A 19,828-nucleotide genomic window follows, 5' to 3' on the forward strand; every position below is an offset into this window, starting at 1 on the left:
TCTGCAAGAAAGGAGTGAGGATAATTCGACAATCCTCCTCTCTCATCGTCAGGGAACCCCCTCCTTAGCTCCAATAAAAATCCGTGACAGGAGCACCTCAGTTAGGATCACTGGTCTCCAAATGCAGCTATTAGGCAAAATTCTTGGAGAAAAGCCCATCATGGGCTCTGAACACAACATCATGTCTCTGGTTCCTCCGAGCTGCAGGTTCCTCTGCTTTCCTACCTCTTTGCTCCTGGCCACTGTCAGCAACAGGACAAAAATCCAACAGACCTTTGGTCTGACCCACTACAGCTCTTACGCAAAAGCAAGAGCTCCAAGAGATGCCGTACCAAGATGTGTCCCCTACCCGCGAGAACTTGCAGTGTAAATAAAGGTGTTTAAATAAAAGATCAAAGGGGATTAAATGCCTAGCCATGAAGTGGCCTGCCAAAAGTCACAACCCCTCTCGCTGACAGGTCCGTGCTCTCTCCGTTCCCAGCCCGGTGCTCTGCGGAGCAGCTTAGGGCAATGCTCCCCGGCTTACGTGACGTTGTTTCAGAGGCCGGTTGCATAAAGCCCCTCTTCCTCAGCCACCTCTACACCCCTGCAACCGGGGAGCAGGGGGATGAAACTGGAAGGAGTAGAAATGATCAAGGGCCCATGAATATTATTTTGGAGGAGGGAGCGTGAGAGCCAGCGCAGAGCTCGCTTTGCCCGGGGTCTGCAAGCTGGGGAGGGTGCAAGGGGGAGCGTGGAAAGCAAAGTCTCACTTTTTGGCCTAAAATCAGGGGGTCCGATCACGAATGCAGAAGCTGCCAGGTAGCAGCTGGGTGCCTGCACTCGGAGGCAGTGAAAGGACGCGTCCTCGCGCCAACAAGCCACCGGGGAGCAGGGAACTAACTCAAAGCAGAAACGGGCTAGCAGAGATCCCAGCCGACCGCAAAGCCTGCACGGGGATTTCTGCACGGACCGGAGCCGTAGACGCAGCAATTCGGCACGCGGTCTCGAGCGGGAGGAAGGTTTCCCCTCCGATAACCAAGCCGCCACCTGAAGGAGCGGAGCCGTTTAGGAGGGGATCGCTCTTCCTCCCTGACCTCGCAGGTGGGCAGAGCCAGTACCGTCGGCGGAGCCGCTCACATCTCCTCGCCGGCCAATCGTCCCCTCGTAGCGAACCGCACAAGGCAACGGGGACGGCCTCGGCTCCTCGGGCTGCTGCTCCACTCTCCCCGGGCTGGGAACCAGGAACGGAAAGTAGGTTACTGTCTCAGCAGCAGCCGGCCCTCCAGACGAGCGCAGATGAAAACGCGTCCAAGCGACAGCACGGCGAGATTCCCCAGACCCGGCACGCCGGCTGACACCGAGCGGCTGGGTTTTTTTGGGGGGAATCATTTCCTGCTCCTGCAGAGCTTTGGTCTTCAGAAAAGGAGCTCTCGGGTGGAGGACGCGAATGCACGCAGCACCTTCGCCCAGCGGGAAAGGGGACGGTGGAGGCACCTCCGCCGAGCCGTTGCATCCTGCCGCGCGTCACGGCGAACCTCGTCCACCGCGGCGGGTTGTCGCGAGGTCCCGGGCACAGCAGGGATGCTGCAGGTATACATACGCTCAAGGTGTTTCTATTTCCATGGTGCAATTGCCTTTCCCTTCCTTGCAACATGGCAACGCTCTGGAGGGGCAAGGCCGCTCGCCGGCCGCTGTTTGAGGCAAAACCAGCTGGAAAAATAAGTGATGTCAAACTTCAGAGATCTCGGAGCTCCCGGTCGCTTAAATGAACAAACTGCTCGATTAATAAGACAAATAGAGTCATCTAATCAATACTTCTGTCACTCATTAAGATGGTTTCAAATAGCCCCTGCATTAAATGACTAGTATCAGAGGGCTGACAGCAAATCTGCAGTCAGGACCCGAACCCAGAGCAAAAGGCGGTGTTGCAGAGGGAGCCTGGGAGCCCTCCTGCCTGTGTCCCCCCCGCCCCGAACGGAAAAGCTGCCGATCCTACACCTGCGAGGAGGTCTGCACGTGCTCAGCCTGGAGATGGCGAGGATTCGGTGACTCTTTTTTTCCTCCTAAGGAGAGGACTGGACGCGGACGCTAAATGCCGCCGTAGCAGCGTAACGCTGATCTCCAGCGCTGCAGCCGACCGAATGGTTCCTTCCCAGCACGGGCTGCCCGGGGCCGGTCTCTGCTCTGCCCAAGGGCCGCGGCAACGCGCAGCGCGGCCTGAACTCGCGCTGAACTCGGGCCGAGCCGGCTCCGAGCCCGGCAGCACCTGAGGCAAGACGCTGAAACTCAGCAGCGCTTCTTGCTGAATCAGCCCGGCTCACGAAACCCATCCCTTTTTTTGCAAATGCAACTTTACGAGCTGTATTTCTGCACGTGCATCTTCCAGAGAGGCAACACCCCTCCTTCATTACTTATCGCCATTAGAGGCCACAGCAAGAGCTTCGATTTTATTTATTTCTGCACCGTGGGTATTATCCTGAGCATTTTGATTACTGCAGGGATATTGCTTGCTGTCTCTCTTCGCACACCCCGCTGAGGGCCCTGGGCTGCAGCCAACAGCCCTTCTTGCAGAAGCTGTCAACTGGCCGCCGAAACGGCCGTGCCTGCACAACGTGGGCGAGAAACCCGGTGCTCCGGAGAGACGGGAGGGAATCTGCAGGGAAAGCGGCTGATCTGCATGTAGCAATCACCAAACGCAGGCGGGCTGAAGCTGCGGGGAAGGCAGACGGGGAGCACCGGGGCTGTCCCGGAGCCAGGGCTGCTGCTGCGCGCAAGCCGCCGCTCCCTATTTTAAGAGATTCCTGGGCTTTTCCCGGCCGTGCACCGGGAGCAGGATTTAAAGGGACAAGGGAAGAGCCTGGACAGAGAGGGACTTGAAAACCTCCCCTCGTTTTTACCAGCACAGCAAGGAAACTCCTCCTAAGCGCCCACGTTGGCCACCCTGGACCATCCTCCAGAGCGTTTGGGGGGGTCTCGGCAAGAGAAGCTTGCAAGGGAAATCAAGCAGAGATGCCCAGGCCAGACCCCACGATTTCACCCGCTTTTTCTTTCACACATGCTGGACTGATGAGCCAACATATAGGAAGACGGAGGGGTGTTAAAGCTAGGGTGGCTCGGCCGGGGTTTTGGGACCCCCCCATAGTTCAGGTCTCACCAAGCAGCTGCGTGAGCTGGGGGCACCGGTGCAGAAAACCTTGGGGCACAACCCAACGTCAGCGGCGGCTCTATAAAAACCAACAATCCCCTGGCGTTTAAGCAAGAAAAATTGCAACCATTTGCACGAGGGAAACGCCTGCTCCGAGCAAGCCGGGAGTCCTGCCCAGCTGGTGGCAACCCCGAGGGCGAGCAGACCGGAGGGGCCCAGGGTCGAACGCAGCACGTGGGAACAGGGCGACGACCGGGATTTCGCGTCCCACGGGAGCGGTGCGTCCGGGAAGAGCAAAACCAGTAGCCTGTCCGGTGTCGCAAGTCGCTCTGCAATGGAAAAGGCTTGAAAGAGAGCGCCTGGTTTCTCGTGAAGCACCTGGGAACGCTTGCTCAGAGCTCAGCTTGGCTTTGATTTTCTCGCATCAGGATATTTGCATAAAGACGGCTCTGTCTTTCGGGAAATGCAAATTCCCTGCAGAAAGGGAAGCGTTTTAATGTGCTGACTGCTCTCGGTAGGGATGCAACCCTTTTAACTTATCACCTGAAAATTAGGTCGAGGCCAAGATCCAAAGTCTCCCCAGCCTGCTCAGCAGGGAGCTTCCTCCGGCCGCACGCGGCAGGGACGGGACAGACCGGACGGGGCTTTTCATCCGTATCCTCAGCAGCCCCGGGGGACGTTTTAATGGCTCGGAGAGATGCGATCCGCTCCAGCTCTGCTCTGCTCTCAGCGCGCCGGTGCCTCGCGGGGCTCCCGCGCTCGCCCGAGCTTCGCCCGGCACCGACGCGCCTGCCCCGTCTAACATCCAGCCACGCGCCCGTCTAGCAAAACTGCTCTGCATTAATCACTGCCAAGAAACGAAGGCCGGCGCCTGCGAGGAGCTGTTTGCCTGGAAGCTGTGAACGAGTCAACGCTTCCTGCAGCAAGAAGCACGCAATTAAATAGCCACCTGGTACCGCCGCGCTCTCCGCTGAGGAGCTGCTTTCTGCCTCCCCTGGCTGCAAGGCGGCCGATCTGCGATTCCCGAGACGTCCTGCCTCCAAACGCTGAGCCAGCAGCCTGCATCGGCTGCCTTTCCACAGCACACGGAAGACCCAGGCATCTAAAAATGGGTCCTTTACAGAGATGCAGGACGTATCCTCCCTGGGCTGCTGCCAGGGAAACTGAGGCACGGCAGGCAGCCCTCGTTGCGATCAATTTTAGCAATCCAGCTCAGCAGGAGACTCTGACAGGAGATCAAATGCCCTCCACCCCGGGCACGTTAAGTAGGTTAAGTGTTAAGCAGGAGCACAGGCAACCAGAGGAGCCCGTGGCACCCCAGGCTCCCAACCCAGCACCGCCCCAGATGATGCTGTTCCCAAACCTCGCAGTTTTGCCCCAGGAAACCAACCTAAAAGTTGCACGGTTGGTAGTTTTCCAGCACGTCCTTGACTGTGATTCACCTCCCCCTGCTTTCTGGCACCACTTGCCCCCCCGGGATCTTCTCCAGCCCCTTTGCCACTCACCCGGACACCCGCTGATGCAGCCCTGGGGTCCTCACTCACGGGGGAACAGCGGCAGTGTCGGGTGCTCCCGCGCTTCTAGGAGGCTTCCAGGAGCTGCCGGGAAGGGATCCTACAGGGAACAGGGCTTCGCCCTAGCCGTGGGCGGCAGTGGGGCCGTGGGAACGGCGCAGCCCCTATCCGCCCGCACCGGTTCACGCTACCCCTATCCCCAAACGCCGTGCTGCCCTGCTTAACCTTCGTGGAGGTCGGCCGAGCTCGCGGCGGCGATGCTGCAGAGGCTGCCGGCTTGCACGCATCCAGCCCAGCGCCCAGAGCATTGGGGCAGCCCGGGGTTTTCCCCATCCTTCTTGCTAAAGGTGATTTTTTTGCACAAGTCTCCCCCGAAGGGCAGACCGCAGCGGTCAGGGAGCAGAGCCGCTGCAACGCTTGCAGGGGTCCGACGCAGAGCCGCCGCCGCCGATCGGGCTAAAGCCCCCGGCCCTCGCGCAGCGCCCGCGGCACGAAGCCCGGGCGGAAAAACGGCTGCAAAACAGTCCGCACGCGACCTCGAAAGGTGACACCACCCCGTCGGCTTGCAACAGGCGTTTCGCCCTCGCGGCGCGCCAGGACGCGGCAAGCGAAGCGAGAAAGCAGACGCTGCAGTTTAGATCTACGCACCTCAGCAGTTTCTTCCGAAACGGCTTAAGATAACTAGGTTTTCGCACACACGCAGAGCGGGGCTCGCGGACCAGCGCGAGCTTTTCTCAGACCGCAGCCCTGCCTCCGACAGGCTCTGGAAAGGAGCCCTAAACCACAGCGTTTCCTATCTCCGTCTCCATCTGAACCCCCATCGGATGCGAGAGGCCGCTCGCTGACCTTGGCCGGGGAGGGAAGCACGGGGAAAGCAGAGGGCTTTCGGACGTCACTCGGCGGAAAGGGAACTACCCTGGGTGTTCTCAATCTGCCAGAGACGGAGGTCATGTGGAAGCATTTAAGATTTAAGTCCTCACCGGGGACTCGTTTCGACATTCCTGCCTTTCTCTGAGAATGCCCCCGCTCTCAAGCCTCGGCTCTCCTCCTTCCCCCTCGGAGCGGCTCTGCCGACGGGGTTAAATACTTGCTTTGAAACGCGGTCACAGGAGCCCGGGGTGGTCTCTGCCTCTCAGCTCCCAGAGGCGCAGGAGGCATTTCAGCCCGGGGGCACGCAGCCATTCCCAGGTCTCCTGCGGCGTCTGCACCCCGGGGAGGTTCTCTCTGCATTGCTTTTCCATGTCGATTCCTAAAGACTCGGGCTCAAGTGAGTAGAAAATGCAACATCGAGGCTACGGAGAGGATGCAGATGTGCAGAAATGCCCAGCACTGCCTTTACCTGTAGTGCTAAAGCAGTCCCAGTCCCCCCATCACAACCAGTAAGCAGTCCTCCGGCTCCGTGGAGTTACCACCACCGAGGCTGTTTCGTTGCTTCGCAGATAATTCAGAGCTGCCCTGCAAATTTTGCACCTCTGCTGCTACTGCACAGGAGAACGGGTGGTAAAACGGACCTGGGAACGGGCTCCCCGCACGCGGGCCATCCGGGGGAGCAGAGAGCCAGGGCGGCTGAGGATGTCCCCTCCGGCCGGAGCCCGCGGGACACGGCACGCGGGGCTCATCCGCTCCGGGACAGAGTCATCGGTCTCCCCGAAGGGGCCGTGGTGGCATGGACCAGGGCAGCGAGCGCTCACGGCTCCCCTTTGGCTTGGCCACCTCGGTGCGCGAGCACCAAGAGGTCAACAAGCAGCGAACGAGGCCGGGAGACTCGTTACTGATGTCTTCTTGATGGCTTTTTAGGTGAAAACGGCTTTTTTCTGCAAGGAAAAGCATAAGGATCATACCTAATTTAACACAGATGGCCAGGGAAGCGTCCCAGATGGATGCAGTGGCTCACGCCAGCAATTTCACCTCCGTTCAATGACTTCTACGCTCGGCTCGGTCTCCTCGGGCCGTCCCCGCACCTCATCGCTGTGAACAGGAGAAGACAGTTCTCTCATTACAGGGCGCAGTTTGGCATCCGTAATCCTGCCCCGGAGCGGGCTGTGCCACGGGCTCGTCGCTTCGAGGTCAGAACGGCCGTTTTACCTCCTTCGTGGGCAGCTGAGGCTGCAAAGTCTCTTCCTAGTGATATTTCCTCCTCTCTGCTGGTAAATGCGGGTAATTTGATTACAGCTGGCTGCATGCCAACCAGGAGCGGAGGGGGAAAAAAAGACGAGGAATTGGTGACACGACATCTGGCCAACGTTTGGGAATATGAAAACTTGCCCTGTCTACACTAGAATTGGAGTGAGAGCCCAAATCTGCTTTTTCCTCCAGCACTGGAGCCTTCCTCCACCTCTGAGGTCCCCCAGGTAGCATCTACCCGCGCGTTTCTCCAGCCCCTAATGCCATCAGCTCCCTCCTGGCTGACTGCACCCTGCCAGCTCTAAATGCAGCCGATTTGGTGAGCAGCGCCAGGGAACTTATCCCTCTGATCCTGCCTTTGGGGGGAAAATAGAAAAAAAGCTCATTTTCACCTGGATCCATTCCCAGCCCATCTCCCTGCCAACAAGCTGTACTGGCACAGCCCTGCGGGCAGCACGGGGGAAGGAATGGGCAGCCAACGGCTGCTAAATTAGCCCTATAATCGAATGCATGGACACGGTATGAAACTGCTGCATCTTCCCAGCCAGGAATTTTCCTAGCATTTTTTTTTTATTAGCTAGTAAAAGACAACCCGCCCTGTCCCTTCCAGATCTACCGTAAGTGTCATCCATCAAATAGCTCTACTACATCCTCTCTGCTGTCATTAGCACATCCCGGCCAGGCACTTACTAGAGATGCAGCAGCAGGAGCTCCCCTGAAGCTCCACCCGTGTGCCGCATTCGCTCCATCCGAGAGCGGCAACTAAAAGGCTCTGTGGACCCAGCCGGGAGGTTTTCTGCAGAAATGGGTGTGCTGGTTCGACACGCCACGGTCATGCCGCTGCTCGGTGTATTTGCAGCTGCCTACCTCGCTCGCCGAGCTGCAGCCACCGCCTCCAGCCCCTTTGGCTGCTAGCACCAGGGCTGCCACCCACACCACCGAGCCACCGACCTGTCCGTCCCCAGGCGATCGTTTTGCAACGCCAACGAAACACAAAGCCAAAGATGCCAGATTTCGTGGCCGCCCCGGAGAAGCGATTCTCTACAGCCCCCCTCTCTGAACGGGTGCTGCTCACCCAAGGGACGTCCCCGCGCCCGCAGCAATTCCCACCAGCCAGTGGCCACAAACGCAAGGACGGAGAAGATTTCCAGCAGCCGGTAGCGCAGGCGCATCCCTTTGATGTGAGGACGCCGACAAAACTGCGGTCCTCGACCTGTCCACTCTAATAAAACAAACAGAACTTAGCAAAATTATCGCAGCGCTTTTCAGGCTAATGCGATTTCACTCTGCCCTTGGAGCTTTTCCACTAACCTTATCAGATGCCAACTTCAGCAGCTGGCAGGAGGACCTTTTGCCCAGCTGGATGCACGACGGCCTCTTCCGAGTTTACCGATAGCGCAGCTACGACACACGGAGCAGCACAGGAGGAGCCCGCTGAGAAGCCCTTCTCTGCACTGACTTCCAAATCCATCCCACCGACCCCATCCGTGCTGCAGGCACGCTTCGCTTTCAGCTTCAGAGCTGGCAAACGCCAATTCCCCTCCATGCACCTATTTGTCAAATCCTTCTTTCAAACACTTTTGCATTAGCATTTTAAAGATATATATGAAAGCTATAGATACATTATTTTTTAGCTTGAATTAGGTGAAAAATTAGAGTTGACCCAAAGTCAGGAACCATTAAAAAAACCCCTGAACATAGGCCTGAAGATAGTTTTGGGGAACATACAGCAATGTTTAAAGTAACAGAGAAAAGAAATCAGTTTTTTAAAGCATCCTTGAAAACAGGGAAAAAAGCCTTTTCCTGAAGAGCTTGCCCCCAAAACTGGGCTCTAATAAGATTTGCGGACAAGAACTGCAGCCACCTCTGGGGAAGCCTTATTCGAACCCCATCCCAAAGTCGGGCCATCAAAAAGCAACGTAGGGCCATGGGCTGCCCCTCTGCCAGCCCTCCCTCACATACCGTTCGCTTCTAGCTGTTTGCTTTCTTCTTCTTTTCTCAGGAGAAACGATGGATTATGTTTATATGGCTCTCCTTTGCATGCGTTTTTGCACATTTCAGTAAATTCAGACGGGCTTAAATGAGGTAACGCTTTCAACTTCTACTTTTTCAAGTGATTTATCATGCACTTATGTTTCAGCAAAGAGCAATGGGACGTAGGAGCCTCCAAAATGTTCAAGAACAGCATAGCAATCTATAGCGAGATACCCTCGCGCAGGATTAATGCCGCTTTTGAAATGTCAGAATTTGAGCCTAACTTTTAGTCTCCAAATCATGCATTTCTGAATGAGTTCACTCTCAGGAAGCTCTTCCATACAATCACCTCAAAAAATGTTTGGCTTTGGCTTCTGTCCATTCAGTCAGATAATTTGGAGTTTGTAGGTTTGTAACTTGAACTAACGTCAGAAAACTTTGTCTTTCATTTTCCAAAGCTGGTTCATAGCCAGCGTGGCTTGAAAACGTAGGCTGGATTCAAATATGCTAGCATTTCAGAGTTCATCTGTAGTTTAAAATGATGCTCTGGTTATGTCTGACTTCTTCTGTGCTCTTGTCCAGACTCAAAGCCAGCGGCGTAAAAACAAGGCACGTATCTGTGCTCAGAAATGCCTGCGTGTACCTGATTCGTTGACCTTTATTAGGACAAACGCTCCCAAATTCAGTGCTTTGCTAGAAATTCAGAAGGATTTCCAGCAAGGATTTCAGTCCTACGGCTAGATGTCACGGGCTCCTGCATGAACTATCAGCCTTCTTGCTGAACAGAGAGAGAGAGGAGAGAAAGGGTGGCAGAGCTGGAGTCCAACATCTTGGACTTATTTTTATGGGCTCTAGAGCAGACATTTGAGCTTTTCCAGTTGCCCTCTCTACCACTTCAACCCAAGAGCTCCAGCTTCCTTATTTCACTGTACCCAGCTGTATTTTTGGCCTGCAAAGTAAATAAAAAGAGAAGTGAGCTTCTTGGCTCCCTCTGAAACTTTGCAAGCCAGCAGTTCCAGGAAAATCAAACGCAACATTTTAAGACCCTAAGTTTGCTCGTCAATAGTCTGATTTTTTAGGGCTCTGACCCTGCATTCAAACAGACCCACACTGCACTGACAGCAATATTTTTGGGTCCTATGTGAAATACTCCTGTAAAGGCTCAGCTGCCAAGTCTTGAAAAAGTTCCCAGGACACTGGCGGCTGCTTGCAGCGAGGCTGCTCCTCCGCGAATCTCACCAAGAGGGAGCCCTCCCTCGCGGGCTTGCCAGCGTGCACAGAGGAAGTCGCATCAATCGCAGTGTTTATGCAAGTCGCAGAAACATTTTGGGTCACAGGGAAGGGTCAAAGCATCTACCAAGGTCTACCTCCGTAGCCAAGTGACCTTCAGCTGACACTGGGCCAGAGCAAAATGCATGCTCTAAACCCGCTGTGATCCCTCTGCCTCCAGTGGATGCACAAAGTCCACCGGTCTCTTATACGGGATCATGCAGCTCCGTAGCGGCAAGATCAGGCCCATCACTCAAACGCAGGATGGGATATGGCCATACCCATGGGAATTCAGCCAAAGCAACATAATCCAACACGGCAGCTTTGGAAGCAAGTCCATTAAACCAATTACTTGTTAGGTTTTGCAGCCTCCACCTGAGAGCAACCTTGCATTTTACCGCGACAAACTGAAGACCTCTGCAATAGCCCCGCGAGGATGGGGAACAGAGGAAGCCTCTGCCAGGAGGCAGGGTTGCAAACTGAGGACATTTTTGCTGTAGCAAAGGAAGCTTTTGGGAGGGGAAGCTTGCCCCCTTCTTCATAGGGAAAGGCCAGCTTCAAGGAGGTGCACAAATCTAGCACGTCACCAGGAATGGATGGGAAAGGATGAATACAGGCATTTTTGAGACACTGGGGAAGCATGAAATACAGTTCGTTCCCCTGACATCTCTGTCTATGTTTCACACCATCTATGTAGCATCATCATGGGCATTTCGGAAATGATGCCTTAGCACCTGCATGGATGACCAGAGGAGACATTTTTCAGGGATGGTCACCACACTCACACCAAGCCTGCTTTGCTGGACAGGCGAGATTTCAGGTCCCAGGGACCCGTGCGCAGAGGTAACACCTTGGGAAGGATCAGTGCGCGTTCCCCATGGAGATCATGAAGGGTGAGGGAGGGCTGAAATGCAAACCTCCACGACACCCCTATGAAACAGGCAACGCCAGGCAAGGCTGAACAGCACAGACAGGTTGTAGTTGCCTTCATGACCTTCCCTCAGCTGGGCAATCTGCAGAGACACCATCCGGCAGTGAAGAGAGAGAAGTTCTCTGGTTCAGGATTTGGAGATACCTAAGCTGTGATCCTCCTGAGAAACGGGGTATCTATCTGAACTACATGTCCAGTATTAGATGATACAATTGGCTCTCTCTTTGCCCAACCCAAAGTCATTCGAGGACATGAACCAGATGCAGAGCATCCCAGCCCATCCTGGAGACACGGAGCTTCCTGTCTTGCTGCCGCCTTTCAGCTCCAAGCAGCAGGACAGGAGTGTCAAACGCCACACCACCTTCCTTTTCGGTCCTCCACGTGAATTAGAAAGCACCCCGCAACCCCCGGAGGGTTCACCACGCAGAACAACCTCCGAAGCCTTTCAGAGGCACGCCGCCCAACTGCAGCCGCGCTCGGCGCGAAGGACGAGGCATCCAGCCGATCCCGCAAGGTGGAAAGTTCAAGTGGATTATATTTATTTTGCTTTGCAAAGAGCAGTCGCCGAGCCTGAACATAGGCCAACCACCTTCCCATCGCAGGAAGTGCCGCGGGAGTCTTTAAATAACCACCAGTGGTCAGGGCTCTGGTTTTACAGCTCAGCTGGAAGAAAAACTTTCTTTCACACCACGTCTACTTCAGCTGTTTCCTGGGAATAAATGGTCTCCGATTACCTTCCTACCTCCTAAGTCTACATCTTAGCACCCACCAGGCCCATGTGTTTTTTGGAAGTTTCCTAAAAAATATCTTTGAACACAGGCACAGTACTGTAAGCTTTTCCTCCCTTGTGCAAGAAGGATTTATGTGCTGCAGAAGTACAAGTGAAAGCTTCACTTTGCTCTTGTGTAAAATTAGCGACCGATTTCATTCCTTGGGGCCCCTCACTGCCCTGCCCTGCACCTCACGTTCCTGCCAGCAGACGGGTGCATTGGCATCAGCTTTGGTTAAAAAAGGTAAAACTGAGAATATAAAGGATATATTGAACCTCCCTCTCCTCCATCTGAGCCCACCATGGGAGGAACGCTCTCCTGTCCTCATCCCTTCTTCACTTGGAAACATCTCGTTCCAGTTGGAGAAAATGCCCAGAAGCAGAAAACGGACTTCTTGTGACATTCAGGCACTTACTGCCCTTTTTTGCCAGTGGGAGAAAAAGGCAGAAAATGCCAAACGCCTCTAAGAGGTTTTCTGATATATTTACTTTGGGGATTTTAATCCAGAAACCTTGCCAAGTTCTTTGCTGAATGGGTGACCCAGCAAATCCTATTTAAAGATGGAAAGTTCCCAAACATTTTTCGCTGGGAAGCCTGGCTAGTTTGGGATTTTGGCAATCCAGGCTTGCCAGGACTCTTGGGGGCAGAAATGAGTTTTTTACCTACAACTGTTATTAACAGATTATCTTAAAATGAAGGCTGGCAAGTGGAAGTTCAGTAAACAACCAAAATAGCTTTTTTGCAACTGGAAAACAAGACCTTGCCCTGACCTCCTTTCGGGCAGATTCACTGGGGTGCAGCAAACCAGTATTTTATTTTAAACTAAGCCTGTAAAAAATAAAAAAAGCTGCTTCCTTGACACTTAAGTCAGGTAAGGACACAGCAGGCTATTTTGCCCTATAAATAAGCCTGCTCTTGTATACACGTGTTTTAAAATAAGCTTATGAAACGTAAACACACAAGCTTTTAAAAAAATAATTCAGCCTCACTGAAATCATTTAATTTGGGTCGAGCCATGCTTCTTTCTCCGCTTCAGAGATCTGGTCAGTAGATCACTCGCTTAGAACAAAAAACCCCGTAAAGACAGAAACGACTCTCTCACAAACATGCAATTTGATTTTAAAATTTTAAACCCTCCCATCCCTGAATGGATGGCTGGAAAAATGCAGTGAAGACCAGAGTCCCGTATTTTTCCCAAGGAACATTACTGGAGGTGCATTTCTGCCTCAGTTTTGAAGTACGCTGTTATAGCAAGGAGAGGTTAGGATGAAAAATGCTCCTTCCAACCCATGCTTAGTGTGAGCACTTTAAATACAGCCTATCCTCTTCCCGCCACTGCGATAGGTAATTTTTCTATGTCCTTTATGGGGACATAACCATCAGTTACTAGGAAGACTGGGCTGCAAAAATAAAACGCGATCATTGCTTCAGAGGGGCAGGTGCAAGCGAAGAAACTATTTTTAACCCTTATTCTGCAAGGGAGGGGAATGCCCGGCCCCGGGATCCCTCCCAACGGCGCTTGCAGAGTTTAAGAGACTTGGAGGCTGCCGAATGGTTTGACTGGCAGCTAACCTCGGTGCCAGGCGTTTGGGGCTGGGCAGTGGACATCAAAGCATTCCCAGATCTGCTAGGGAAAAGGGATAAGTGGCGGACATCATTCTCGGCCTCTTCCCCACCTGGCTGCTCGGGCGGCTGGTGGCACGTGGGTCTCAGTTGCTGCTTCCCAGAAAGCAAACTTGCGGGCCCTGACCTTCTCCCTAATCTCCAAAGCAGCTCGACTGGTAACAAACGACCGACCGGATTTGTTGGGCTCTCATGCAAGCACCAGTCAGGTAGACCACTATGGAAGGAGCCCAGTGGGCACTGTCTCAGGAAAACAGCACAGCCCCGGCGGAGACCCATCGCTTCCATCAGCAAGGTCTTCAAGAAAAGCTGTGCATGACCTTCTCCTTCACCAGCCAGACCCCAACAAGGACCATTTGGGCTCCCTCACACCTTTGCACTCTCTTCCCTCTCCAATTAACAGAGAGAGAAGAAGTTGCAACTTCTGTGGAGCAACGCAACTTCTGGAAGTATTTTCCCACCCCTCATATTAACTACAAGGGGAGGCTGCGGCACTCACGTCCCTAATTTAAGAGATTTGGTTTGGCAGGATGAATCCAGGACTTGCTGTGCACATACCAACCACACCAGAAACGGGTTATTTTGGTCTGTGCCTGTTGAGACCATCCTTATACTTGAGGACCTTTCCAACCACCTCTGATTACCATGGCATTAACAAAGGTCCTAGCCATGAGGATGGAGGACAGTGAGTTGAGGTCTTGAAGAACCAGATCTACAGTAGGATCCTAGCTTCGGTACACACACATTTATGTACAGTGCACTCCACTGGGATGTTCCCAAGAAGTAACCCAGTTGAAGGAGTCAGGTACTAAGGATACACCTGAAGTACGGCAATAGAGGAACACTGCAAAGGTACCCAGACCCAACGGAAGGCTGGTTGAACATCAATCCATGACTATGAAGCTATCTCACAAGCACAGAAGTGGAAAAACTTTTCCCAGCAGCATTGCTATAGTCAAGTGAGTGGTGACCCTCAACAGCAAGGCCATGCTGGGTGCACACATCCCCTCCAGTGTTCCTGCTGACCTGGCCTGGCCTTTAGCCCTGTCTCCAGAGGTGATGAATGGTAAAGGAGCTTGAGGAGAAGGAGATGGAGGGAAAGGGGAGAGAGCCTGAAGATGACCTCATATGGGTAGTTTCACTTCGGACCTGAGTGTTGGCTTGGAGTGGTACAGGAAGGTGAATACTCTCATCTGAGTAAAAGCTGGAGGTAAGGTTTTCCCTGAGGGACTGGGTGTTGCTTCAAGTCTGTAGTTTGTTGGGGTCTCCTAGTTTCCATGTGGTAGTAACACTAGTTACACCAGTAAATGCAAGGGCCCTGCCATCAGAGCATGCAGGTTTCCCCACGCCACCTTTCCGTCTTTGTGGTGGGATCAACCCACCAGGAGTCAAACTGCAGGCCCAGCAGCCCCAGGAGAGATGTCAGGAAGCACCAGCTTCTTTAACGGAGGAGATAAAGGATACAATTTTAAGCATTTTTCCACCATGAGTGGAACACCAAGCATTGGAGAATAAGGGAAGTTGCAAGATGAACTTCTAGCAACTTCAAGAGGCCTGTGACTGGTGTTCTTGTGCCTGTCCCGATACCCAAGTAGACCCTACTGCAGACAGAGGATGTTTTTAACCTCTCCTGAGCACGTTCTGCAGGGACCCAAGTTAACATCTGTCTTGGAGACGAATGGCACATGGAACGAGGTAAAGGACTTAACAGGACCTGACGTCTCCAAAGGGTAGCGAAGGTCTCTTTGTCAAAGGCTGGTACTAAAGACCTCTCCATCCAAGTAACAAAACTGCCTCAGGCAGGCTGGAGCAGCCGTGGCTGCCTCCGGGGACTTCTGGGTATACAGCATAAATCTCTGGCCTCATTAAAGCTCCAAAGACTACAGAATCCAGATCCTGACCGTCTCCAGAGCAGAGACTACAAAACGTTTCCTGTTATTTATAGCAGCTGGAGGGTCTGATGGGAAAACCCCACTTATGAAATAGGGACTGCTGGCAGTAGTTTGTTTGCAGAGAACTGTCAGCGTGGTCTGAATTCCTGCCTGATGAACTTCTCCACCCCCCACCGCAGTTTCACAACGGACAAGACTGGGTCACAAGGCTGTGCGAGAGGAACAGAAGTGCAGATCTTGCTCCATTGGTTTGTCCAGGTTATGCTCATACAGCATAACTGAATTAGGACTAGTTGAATAAAGCCGAGCATCCTAGGCAAGCGGGCCTTAGTTTTGGGACTCCAGGGAGCTTGACAACCCTTGAGGAGCACATTTGATTCATACAAGGCATAACCTAAATTTGGTTGACATTACCTTGGAGATATTTGTCAGCCTTTTAGGGCAACTGAGGAGAGGCTGCATGGCTTCATGAGGTGTGACTCCCCCCACTCGAAGCATGGAGGGATAGGCACCAGCATGTTTGTTTGCTGGCATCTGAATTTCCACCACCCTGGCACGCACCAAAGGTGTTTTCCAGACTGCTTAGTCACCCAGGTGCAGGAAACCTTGCAGCCCAAGGCAAGTTCTTACTGAAATGGGATGGGCTCCGGAGGGGGTTCATAGGTCCAGAGCATCCCGGAATTGTTCTCATGCAAGATAAGCAATTGCTGTCATGCTGTCGCGGATGATTCCCATAGCTTCTGTTTTGGGCTGGAGCCAATGTTGGTTTCTGCTTACTTTCAGGCCTACGGAAGCAAACAGATGGGCTATTTGTGTCCTGTTGCCATGAGTTTCTGTGAATGAACTTGTCATTTACGATAGGAACAGCCAGCTCCTGAACCTTCTGGGTTAGGCTGCCACTACCACAGCTTTTCTCAGGATAAAACAGCGCGACAGCACCCAGAGCTAAGCACTGACAGCCGCCTCGCTACGATCCAAAATAAACCACTGGGCTGGGGGAACGGCAGCGTGACAGCAACCATCTTGAATGCCAGTGCGGAGCTCTACCCGTTGCCGAGATTTAGGAACGTGCTGGGAGCAGTTCAGGTCACACTCCTGAACTTCACCTTCAGGATGAACGTGTTGCTCTTGCCCAGATACTGCTGATATGGGTAAGATTCAGCTTGAGAGCAGCAACCTGAATTTAGGGACCCAAAACTCTCATTATAGTCAACAGCGAGCAGTTCAGCTCACCCTGCAGGATCCATCTACTGCCAAGCCACCGAACAAATCCCTTGGCTCTCTGGGCCACGGTGGGATTTTGAGACTCCTAGAGCACCTACCTTTAGGTGTGGGGAGCCCACCTTGGATACCCTGTCCTCCGCAGTAAAATCCCAATGCTCAGCAATGGTGATGTCTCTAGGTATATTTCTAAACGTAGCACATTCTTGAGGGATGAGTGCGCAAATTGGTATAGGATGTGAGAGAGCACGAAACAGCTTGGGTTTCTGCTGCTCTCCCTCCGTCTGAGATCTAAAGAGCATTACACGACAGCCTTCAGCAGTCAGTCAAAGCTGCTGCCTCGGATTTCAGTGGACGTTGGCAAGTCAACACATCCTGAAGATATTCCACTAGGAAACGTCTGTTTCCTATGCAGTTTAGCCTGCCCGGATTGCAGGTACAAGAACTGGTGAAATTTGGGCTGTGGCTCATGTTACAACTGGAATCAGAAGTCAGGGTCTTGATGCTGCATGAGAAAACCCTGGAGGAGGGGAGAGCCAGTTGCCTGCGTGCCTGGGGAAGGGAGAACTTCAGTTCGTACTTGGACTTCAGAGAGGTCTCAGAAGAGCACAGCGAGATCTGCTCACGCAGCATTTGGGACTACACTCACCTAGGGGCTATATCTGCAACACCGGGTGCTTCCCGGAGAGATTTCAGTGCCTGCGATGGGCAAGCTCCTGCTAAATATCCTAGGGCGGTTTGCCTACAATTCCAATTAATAACACTGTATTTTGTCAACAAGGTCTGGTCAGCAGCAATTCTCATTCAAAGGTTTAAGGCTGATTAACCTTTCTCCACCAAACAAGCCCAGGGATATTTTGCCTCCCTGTCCTTAAGAAGTTTATTTGTGTAGGCCCCTTTCACTTCCCAGCTTCCAGCAAGGAAAGACATGCAAGGAGCATAATGGTTTTCTAATAGCCAGGAAGGAACTTTATGGCTGTGGCCAGGGCTCCCCAGCACTGGAGCTAAAAAAAGCAAAGCACCTGCCAAAGCTGTATGAGAGAGTCCAAAAACCTTGTAATTAGACAGCTGGAAGAGAAACCATGGTGAGTGCAAAAGCCTGTTCCTTGGACTGTCATCTCCAATGCATTAGATGCACTGAGATACTCTGCAGAGAACTTGGAGGAGTTATCTAGGGTGGAAGTGAACGTGTCATTATTTCATCTACTAAAAGAACACATGCACTACATTAACACGGTTTAGTGCAGGGGCTCAAAGCACACGTTGGGCTGGTGGCAGTTCCTTACTCAGGGCATGGAGAAAAAAGAACCCAGAAATGGTTCTTGTTGGAGGCAAAAAGCCTTCCCTGGGGACACGGTGCCCCAAAACAGCCAAGGGAGGAGGCACATCAGAGAAAGCTATCCCCGCTTTCAGTCTTTTCTGTGTCACGTTACCCAGGATGTGGCTGATCCAACAAGCAAACCAGCCTGAGCTTCCCCACTGCCCTCCAGCGCCGGGCATCACATCTGATCATCCGATGCTCTCAGGAATCTGAACTGACACTGTCCGACTCTCAGTACCGAAACAGAGGTGGCGAATGGTACTGCTGGAGATGCTCTTTGCTGCTACCGAGGTGGGTTTCAGTCTCCTCGACCCAGGACTCCCCCACACCCAAAGACCAGGAATGGGAGCGCTGACGGCAGACAAACAGCTGATGCCGTGCTGGGACATGCTCGCGAGCACGTGGATAGTAAGAGTGGGGCCAAGCAAATGGCCTGTCTTAACCTCTGGCTTGCAAGGATTTATGCCATTTAGAAGCAGAAGGACTGGGGAGGGAGCTTTCTTGACCTTCCTCCCCAATATCCAACATTTTCCCAAGAAGTGAAGGATGAATCTTTCACCACAGGAATGCAGGGAAGAGGCAGCAACAACTCTTTTCGGTGAGCACACATCTGTTTCTGCTCCTGGCAGCCCAAAAACGTTAGTGGGGATTCAAAAGAGCTTGACAAAAGGGAATCGACCAAGACTCCCGTGCTGTCTGGGCTCTCCTGGAAAATGATTTACAGATGCTACAACTGGCTGACGTGCTCTTCACCCAGACATAATAAGCATCTGCTAGGCCCATTATTTAAGAGGCATTACTGCCTTGCGTGTAGGGTGTGCCTTTAAGAGCCGGGAGATTTATTTTTCAGATAGAAAGTGACTGAGCTCTGTCCCAAGAGCACTGCAAGGGAAAAGCAAAGAGTTTCCTCACAAAAGGATGAAAGAGCCAAACGGCTCCCACTTATCGCTATTGCAATTATTTACACGTGAAGCGGAGGCCAGGAGCATGAAGGAGCTCATGGACGGCATCGGGAGGTGATGTGAGGCTGGCTCCAGCGGGCACTGCCAGCTGGGCAACGCGTCCAGTCCATCTGCGACGCATGCTCTTGGAGGAATTACCCTTCTTGGAAAGGGGCAGAGAAAGCTGTGCCTTTTAACAGCAGTTGGGATATTTTCTCCGGCACATTCCTCTCCCTCCAGTAATCTTGTGGGAGCCTAGAAGGACGGGTTGTGAAACCCCGTTCCTCCCCGCTGGCCGTTCTGCGGAGACTTTAGCAGCCAGAGCTGCCAGCAGCCCGCCTGCGTTGCAGAGCAGCCTTGCCCTACACGCAGAGCACGACCCATGGCCATCATGAGCCAACAAACATTGAGACGCAGATAACAAAACTGGCTGACAAGGAGAAAGCATTTCCCACCATACTCCTCACCTTCTTCTCGAGACCACCAGCCGGGAAGTAGGCTGCGTCCAAGCCACCAATACAGCTCAGCAGCGCAGAGAGAAGAAAGAGGGATCTGCACCAACACAGCCCAGAAGAGGAATAATTGCGGCTCATGGCATCTGCGCTGGACGCCTCCCTGGTTGGGCAATGATTGCTAAACTTTGAGTGAACTGTCAATACAGCTGAGCCGACCCCCTGGTGTGGAGGCATCTTCTCCATCAAGGGGAGCACAGGATTTCAAAGAGTGCTCAGGGACAAGGAAAAAGCCCAGCTTATCTTTCGAGCAGGGTGGATTTAGACAGGGCTTCTCGAACTAGGGTGAACAATACAGCACGATCAGTGTGATGCAATATTGTCTTCTTGGGATTTGGGTCAGGTCATGCATTTTCCTCCCTTGGGGCTGTATTTGCTCAGGGATAGAAAGAAAAATCCTTTGGGTTTCGAAGTAAATCCCAACTCGGAGCAAGAGGGGTGGAGTCGAACGAAGTGGGACACTTTGGCTTGAGGATTGCTCTTCAAGGGCAAAGCAAGACCCTGCACGGTGCGTGGCATCCCTGTGACGGCAGTGCCATCCTGCCGGCACGCGGCCTCCGCACCGAGACCGGGTCCCAGCCAGCGGGAGCTCACCGGGACGTGGCCCAA

The 19,828-nt window shown here is 53.1% G+C and overlaps 1 protein-coding gene across 3 annotated transcripts in view; it reads right to left on the bottom strand.

The window, feature by feature from the left end:
- PTP4A3 (protein tyrosine phosphatase 4A3) overlaps positions 1–19,828 on the bottom strand; it is a 58,153-nt gene that overhangs the window by 23,350 nt on the left and 14,975 nt on the right. The window contains exons 1-2 of one of the 3 annotated variants that reach the window (XM_026113653.2): positions 6,727–6,745; positions 6,483–6,609 (exon numbers count right to left, since the gene is read on the bottom strand). The exons of 1 other annotated variant lie outside the window; for it this stretch is intronic. The gene's annotated coding sequence lies outside the window, so the exon portion shown is untranslated. Of the gene's footprint in view, positions 1–6,482; positions 6,610–6,726; positions 6,746–19,828 lie in introns of those variants that run through there. One more of the 3 variants, XM_064507925.1, reaches the window with a different exon arrangement.

The sequence above is a fragment of the Dromaius novaehollandiae genome, chromosome 2, assembly GCF_036370855.1.
Source record: "Dromaius novaehollandiae isolate bDroNov1 chromosome 2, bDroNov1.hap1, whole genome shotgun sequence".
In the NCBI taxonomy this organism is placed as follows: domain Eukaryota; kingdom Metazoa; phylum Chordata; class Aves; order Casuariiformes; family Dromaiidae; genus Dromaius; species Dromaius novaehollandiae.